Consider the following 8,416-nt stretch of genomic DNA (forward strand, 5'->3'; position numbering starts at 1 on the left):
TGCGCGACAGTGGTTTTTGCAGTAAGTTCTGTGTCCATGGCATGGCCATACCAGGTATTATTTCCCGCAGAGAATAACGATAGAGATTAAAAAGGAGTCCTGTTCTTGTTCGTCTATATTCTACACTAGAATTCTTGACAAACTTTTGCAGACATTCATTACTGAATCGTTGCGCATTGGTTTTCATTATCCGTTTGATTTCGAATCAATCAATCAATCAATCAATTTCTTTAATAGACTGCCATCGGAAGGTAATGAATGTCTTCCTTACTCTCCCCTTCTCCCAGAGTCTCGAGCGCATGGCTCAAGAATCGGAGGCGCAAGGCCAGGGCGTATTCATCGCTACCTGCGCCCAGTGTGGCCATCTGTCCAAGGGTTCGACCATCAAAGGCACCTGTCTCGCTCTTTGGCCTTCGTAGAACTCCTGGGGCAAACAATTGGGGTACGTTTGTCTTTTCGGTGCTTTCGCGATCGCGGCCGATGTTGTCACAGTAGAAACGAATTGCCCCTACAAGACGAGGATGTCTCTGCTAAAGCCATGCAGGCTTGTTTACGAGTTCACGGCACGCACTGTAGTTTAGCCACATACGCTGTGTAGCTCACTGTTTGCTTTGATGGTATTCTGTTCTTCAGCCATGGCTACACGATTCTGATGGAGGAGGAATGCATGTCGGGCTGCATATTTGAATTTCATCTCCCATTGTAGAACCACAGATGGGCAGATATATTCCAAAGGCTTCCATTACGAAGAACCTCGTGGCCCACAGTGGGGCGTGAATAAAGAAGTTCAGTGACGTCAGTTTACTCCGCGTCTGTTCAGATCAATTAGGTTAATTATTCATTGATTGCATCTCGCGTAACATGAGCGACTCAGTGTGTTAGCTTGCGAACGTTTCGGTAAAATCAAGATGTCCACTCATTCAGAGACCTGTGCTGGCGACATTTATTTTCTCACAACTAAACCCAGACGCAGGCTGGCACTGTAGTCATTTGAGCGTCCCTCGTTGCTTTTAGCTAAAGGACGCAGCCTCCTGAGAGGAAGGGTGGGCGTATCTGGACCTCAGCTATGGCTGCTCAAGTCGTACTACCGCTCTGGGGCCCCTCACAGTTGCTACCTTTCGTCTCTTCACCTAAGACTATGAACTCACATCGTCAACCTGGGAGCTTTAATTAAACGCATTGCCATGCACATCCCAAAAATTGGAAGAGACACTTAAGCTCCTCCTTAAGGTTACGATGCGATAGCGTATTAAGTTAATCGTCTTATATGTAGAAATGTCATTCTGTAGTTTACATTCACAGATAGATACCACTCATGGTGCAGTGGTGCGGCGGTTAAGGAATCCGCCACTGCCCTGCGATGGCACGTGCTCCCAGCGGTAGACTTTGTGCTAGCCAAGTTTGCTCTTCCTGACTGACCAATCAATAACTGCCGCCTGCCACGGTGGGCAGTTTGCTCACAATCCAGTTTGGCATATTGTGATGATGCTGCAAGACCACGTCACCTAGCTGGCCCACCTGCCTCTTGGGTTGCTCTCTGGGCACCACCTGCCAGAGATGCTCGTGATTTATCAGTCACAATGTTGACAACGCCGACGCCGAACTTTCTGGGTAAAGGGGTCTTTAAAGCTATCCCGTTAAAACAAGCACACCTTTTCGGATTGACCGCAGCTTCAAACCACCAAACGAAGCACTATAGAATCCATACCAAGACACACATACGTTACGAGAGCCGGGATAGCTGGCTCGCACCGCCACCGTGGACCAAATCGTGTCTGGTATACGGCCACTCTTGGCACATTACGTCCAAGACGTGCTGGGCAAAGAGCAGCAATCCCCTTTCTATCGGAGATCTGACCTGAGCTTCCAAATCGGCTGTTATCTTTCTCTGTCTTCTAATGAATCGTAGCTCTCATATAACAGAGCACGCTCATTTTGTTTTTTCAGTTAGCCACCGGGGTGGCTCAGTGGTCACCATGCTCGGCTGCTGACCGGAAATACGCCGGTTCGATCCCGGCAGCAGCGGCCGAATTTCGATGGAGATGAAATTCTAGAGGCCCCTGTGCTCTGCCGTATCAGTGCACGTTAAAGAACCCCAGTTGGTCGAAATTTCTGGAGCCCTTCACTACGGCATCCCTCATAGCTATATGAGTCGCTTTGATACGTTAAACCTCCTGAACCTTTTTTTTATTGTGTGCCACGGTGGCCCTCTTCACGCTAAATATGCTGTGTTTTCGTAATTGTCAATATTATTAAACATATGAGACAATTAAGATCCCTACACATCTATAATAGCCACGCAAAGATGGAGGCAGGATAAACTAAATAGCCCTATAATTTCCTAGTAACTGTGCTTTGTGAACATAGTTTGTTCGTAAGAAGTGGAAACAGGACATGTAATGAATGGTCGCACCGCTGTTAAATCTGTTCCGTGCTGCTCAACTCGGCTCTTTATACCCGGCGTCAATCCATCCGTTATAACGCGGTCAGGGCGTGGCGGTTCCAATTCGGCGCAGGCAAAGAGGATAAAAATGCGCGTCAGCTGTAGATCTTGGTGTGGACTCGCTGGACCCTTGCAGAAGTTTTTTAGGCAGTTTATATAGACTTCTGTATTTATGCCCATACAGATTTAGTATACTATTGTGTACAGACGGTCTATAGACTACGAGTAGACAGTACGAAATATCTATAGGAAGGCAAAAGAGTCTATAAGAAGTCTGTAGACTGTGTATAGACCATCTTTGAAAGGGAATCAAGAACTCCAAGTGTGGTATAAATGTGTGCGCAACGCTCTACTACGGCGCAACTTTTGGCCCACTTGCAAATTCAGGATGTCGTTATAAGAGACCAATTAATTTTCATCCCATCTTCTCCCCCAGACTGATCATCGTAGCGGCAGAAGATGACGCTAGCGAGCAACGGTGCCAGACGATCACGGCAGATATTCGCAGTATAGCGGCGCTCGTTCTAGCATCCTCTGCGCGGTATTACGCGAAAATTAATCCACTAACCTGAGCGTCCACATTTCTTGCTTGAGAAACACCACAGGAAATGCAGTATGCTAAGTGCTTAAGAAACTCTTAATTTGGGGGAATGCAGTGCCATAGTCAACGACACATGTTCCTTATTGTTGAACGACCGTAGGTAACCACTTTCCATACGGAGCTGCGTGCACCCACTGAAGCGCGTATGCCTGGTCTTCGCAGTAAGCAACGACGCCTTGGATGTGGCGCCGGCAAGAGCAACTGCCAGGAAGCTGGCTTCTCTGCCCTGGACTAGGCTATCTCTGGTGCAGCCTGGTCCGGCGTTCAGGACACATGTCGCACAGTAGTGAGTGTATTAAACTTCCTTTGCCCGCATTTTAGGATTCTAGATTTAGGGTGGTACTGGTGTACACTGATGAACTCAGTAGGAAGGTATCACATGGGTTGGACTGAACGTTTCAGCGTCGGACTCTGTGAATCAAACCTGTTCTCATTGTGTGGGAATAGCTGGGCGGAGCCGGAGTTCCCGGGTTCGAATCCGAGCGCGTCGGCAGCGTTTCGATTGCGGCGAAACGCAAAAGGCGCCCGTGAGCTGTGCGATGTCAGTGCACGTTAAAGATCCCCAGGTGCCGAAATTATTCTGGAGCCTTCCACTACCGCTCCTCTTTCTTCCTTTATTCTGTCACTCTACCCCTTTCCTTACTGCGCGGTTCGGGTGTACACCGAGATATGCGAGAGTTATTGCGCCATTTACTTCCTCAACACCAGTTTTCATTTCTGAGGCAGTTGTATTGGGTAAATCCCGGATGACGGGGCAGGGCCCATGCCTGACAACACTGCTGAGGGCAGGGGGGTTTCGCAAGATTTCAAATGGGACCCGGGCCCCCCGGACCTATCAGATACGTCCCTGTATGTAACAATCATTTCTACACGGTGACTCCCTTTCGCAAGCGTAATTTCGGCCGAGAACACTTAAAAGTTATGACTGTGCAGCTTTCGGCAGACAGTGGCCACCTCCGCATTTTCTTGTAACGATCCCCCCCCCCCCACACACACATACACACACAGGACAATGTTAGCTTTCGCAGCGATTCTAGAATGTGACAGTTAGTAAAGTCCCCTTGAAATATGACGCTTTTGGTCTCGTGCTTCAATTGGGCTGCGGAGTTTGAATGACAGAGCAAACTCCTAAAGGGCCCCCGGTAGCCGGGGCCGCATGCCACAGCTCCCTCTAGGCTGGTGACATTTGTTTCCTGACAGCATGAAAAAATTGCATGTGCACACTAGTTGCTTAAGCATATGTGAACAGCTCTACTGTAGCTGCCCTTACAAAATTTTTTTACAGTCCAAAGACTGTCCATACAGTTCTGTCTATCAAGTCAAGAGACTCTCTATAGACACCTACACAATAGTCTATAGGAAATACCAATCCCATAGAATTTTGCTTAACAATGACGCGTCGACTTGTTCCGAAGCAAGCCACGGCATCCTGTGAACTGAGAAGTCCCGGAGTCAAGACAAAACACAGTCGGAAGCCAGTGCCTCTGAAGTGCAGTCGTCACGTGGGTGCCACCGGAGAGCTTCAACATCGTCAACATCGAGAGAAGACTCAAAGTGAGGAGCATTGCTGACGGCCTTGAGATTTTGCAGTTGCTCTCAATATGACCTGCAAGTGCATCGGTGGCGCTTTTAGCTATGGCTGTATCTGCCCGAGACGCGGGGAGCGTAAATTTCTGCGGATTATTTCTTAAAGGTTCCGAATATAGCAATTTTTCTAGAAAAATGTGGAAATATATTTCTCCTGCTTCGCACATTCGGCTGTGCGCCGTTAAATGCGAAATAAAAAATAAATTTGGGATTTCCGGCGCACACAGGAGAGGATCGCCATGTTCTCACAATTGTGGGCTTTTGTGTGCTGCTGGAAATTTTACCAGCGCTAATAAGGACCGCTTGCGCTGACTCCCGCCTTTTTGAGAGCATTCAAGAGATGGATCCTTGAGGTTCCTGCACGCTGTCAGTGCAAAAGCAATCTGTGGCCTAAGGGCCTTTACCATAAGGGCGTTTAAACTGAAGGTCTCCACCGCAAAGGCATTTGGCTTTAGCCACACAATAAACTTTATGCGGGTGCGGTAAATGGAGTGCCGAGAAAACGCATGTGGCATTGAAAAGTGTTTCATTTGCCGATCACGTTTATGGCGATGCTAATGCAGCGACATTTGTGTACCTTATTTTCTCCGGCAGCATCAGCTATTTGGATGCGGCAACCATACTTGAGCCTCCGGCAGTCGACTTACTCGTCCTGAACTACGGATCCTTCGTGCCCCTTTTGGAGGAATGGCCGAGTAAGTGTACCAACAGTGGAATTCTTCCCTGCAGTTCATAAAAATCAAGAGAAAATAAGGAAATAGTCGCCTGGCGACACGCTGCGACTGACACGCGGCGGCGATACAGCAGCAACAAAGATATAGTCAGTGAAAGAAAAAGAAAGGTAGCGTTTTTTTCTTGCCGAAAAAAGTAAAACGAATGAAAAGAGCATATGCAATGAACTTTTGCTTCATAAACTTGCATAAACGTGAACGCCAACAGTACTGCTTCGCTAAAGGTGCAGACGATGTTCGAAAGGATTCCAAACAGGAGTTCAGCATCAGCAACGGTGTCTCAAAGAAGTTTGAATACACGGCCGTTCCCTTCATGTCGCGTCCATTGCAGAGGATGCGACTGCCTCGTCCTAACAGGTTCATCTGGAGAGCTCACTAATGAGATACAATGGGGATTATTCGGTGCACATTTTAAGAGCGTTAGCTCTTACTCGTCACGTTTCTCGATTTATTTGGGTCTGCTACCACCTCCCTTAGGCGTGAAATTTTCCATTGTCGAGGAATTCAAGATGGCGCCCCCATAGTAAATCGATATAGCAGCCCAACTGGCAATTGACTGGTGACGTCATGAGTATATCGAAGTGGAGATTGATTGGTGACGTCACTTCTATACCCGCGATGGCTGCCACTTGATGACGCCACTGATAAATTCAAGATGGCGGGCGCCATTAAGAAATCATTAGCAACCCAATTGGTGATTGATTCGTGGCGTCGCTGATGTATCCAATTCGTGATTGATTGGTGACGTCACTTGTTCAACGTCTACCGGACGGTGGCGGCATCACTATTTTTTCGTTGTGTGGATAGTGTTCAGTGGATCCTGGAAACAATGATGTTCACGGCTGCTTCTTCAGGGTGAGAGGGGATCAGTGAAGAGCGGAGTCATCTGTGCGGTGGCAGACACCACCTGCAGTCATATAAGTGCCTGGACCACTGTCACCACGTGGGCGTGGTCGGTGTTGGCCAGCAGCCTCGGCGGCCGGGACGCAGGTGAGAATTACTGCCAATGGTCACGTGCACGTGCTTGGCCACCGAGCATCTCTGCCTTGTTTTGTCTTTCCCAAGCAGCTGGCCACAGTGTAGTACAAGGCTGGTGCATATACGGTGGGAACTCTCTGTGCCACTAATTTGTTACTGGAGGTGATTGGAATATAATTTCCTTCTGTATAAATTTGTCCACCTTATATTTTACTTTCACTCCTATAAACTGATTCTGATCCAGAATATTATCGTCTATTTATTTGCCAAATATGTTGAAACAAAAAAAGGTACGCTTATATGTTCGATGGTATCCCTTTTTTGTTCAATTAAAGACAATAGAAGAGAGCCTCATCTGCTTATGCGTCATGAAACCCAACACACACAAACGCATCCACACCAGAAATACAGGCAACTTAGAGTAACTACTGGTGTAACAGTCATTCGCAGACAAGACGGGAAGGCCTTTTTTCTATGCGGTGCACCTTCCCCGATTTGTGCCACGCATTCGGAATGATAGATTTTTGCAATCACATTTAACGTTTCGGGCAGGAATCTCCAGATTTGGACCTGCGGCAAAAAGGCAGAGAAGTCCTGGGTTTTTCGCACCTTTGAAACTAAACGCTCTCACAACATCTCATATTACCGTAAAAAATGCTAGCTTTGTCCTGAATCTTGGCATAAATGTGGCCATTCTGGTCAAGATTATCGTTGTACTGACTAGAAGGGCTAGGGTTAAAATGTGCGTTTTTTTGCGCCAGAAGATGGCTACCGCCAGGCACTGTTCTTTGTCACGACTTGGGCCTTCGTGAGTTAACTGTTAAGGCCGAACCAGCCTTTCTTCGGCGTAGCTTCGGCGTCTCGGTCACTAGCGTCACTGAAGGCGAAATTCCTGCGATTGCAGCAAGGCGACGCAGGGAGACGCAGATATCTGGCGAGGGCAGATCTCAGCGTCGCCGCTGGAAATACCTCGTAGGTGGGGATTGGTGGGAACCAATGACCACGCATTAACAGCGACATCCGGGATTTACCTCCGCCTCTTATCAGCCGTGCCCCTTCGGTACCCTGGCAATTGTCCCCCTTGCCACTGCAGTAGGTTCCCTTCAACGCTAAGAGGATTCACTATAGACAAATGATAATTCAGGGGCTTTGTCCACGATCCCCCTCAGTCCGGAAACGCCAGTCCGTACGCCCTCATGTGTTTGGCCGCCTTCTCCTGTGGGTGCAGAGTTAAAAAGTTAGTAACAGCGATAAACGATGCCTTGTGGTTTCTCATTTAGAGTGAACCGAGTTATAGAGTTTTGCATTAGATGTTAAAAGCAAATATTTCGAATCTATTTCTTTAGGCCGCCGGAACTGTAGTACAGTAAATCATCATTCGGCCCGTATTAATCTGAAAACCAAGATAATTTGAACTGCCGTGGGGTTCCTACCCAAGCGTATTGCGTCAGACTTTCGTTAAATAGCACACTGTAGGGCTCGCATCAACAGGCGCCCAGAGCACCACCGAGTTGAGGTAGTGCGTGCTGGACTGGCGATCGTCCAGATATCATTCAGACCGCGGGCTATGAAAAGTAGATCGTTCCCTGTGCTGTGCTGGTATGTGCTCGACAGCATGCGTGACGACCATCGGAAGAAATAATCCCGACATACCCGCCAGCATCTGACCACGAGTGAGGAATGGGAGGTCCTACTGCTCTCGACGGACCCGGCCAGGCAAAATATCGCCACTAACTGGGCCGCCTATGGCATGGAACTCCATGAACTCACGAACGTAGAGTGCAGTGGGGCTGTGCGGGGACCCAGAGTCCTGCGTGTTCAAAATCCCTTTGTCATTGCATAGAGTATGTGATGGAATTCCGAAAAAGCTTCGTTGCTGCGTAGTTTTCTCGCAAAAGCACATGACTATCATCGCCAAGCTTCTCGGCGCATAATTTTTTCACGATGGTAGGTTCTTTGGCTAGTTTTTGGCGGCCAGTTTATAATTTTTAGATTAAATTCACGGTGTTGTACTTTATTGCGTTTTCAGCAGATAGTATAGTTTTTATGCTGTGCAGACCCCTGAATCACCGTTCC

General features: G+C 48.0%; 1 long non-coding RNA gene across 1 annotated transcript in view; it reads left to right on the plus strand.

Moving 5' to 3' along the window:
• The window catches only part of LOC144100510 (uncharacterized), a 77,215-nt gene that overhangs the window by 21,044 nt on the left and 47,755 nt on the right, over positions 1 to 8,416 (plus strand). The window lies entirely within an intron of this gene.

The sequence above is a fragment of the Amblyomma americanum genome, chromosome 8 (assembly GCF_052857255.1).
Source record: "Amblyomma americanum isolate KBUSLIRL-KWMA chromosome 8, ASM5285725v1, whole genome shotgun sequence".
NCBI classification, from domain to species: Eukaryota; Metazoa; Arthropoda; class Arachnida; order Ixodida; family Ixodidae; genus Amblyomma; species Amblyomma americanum.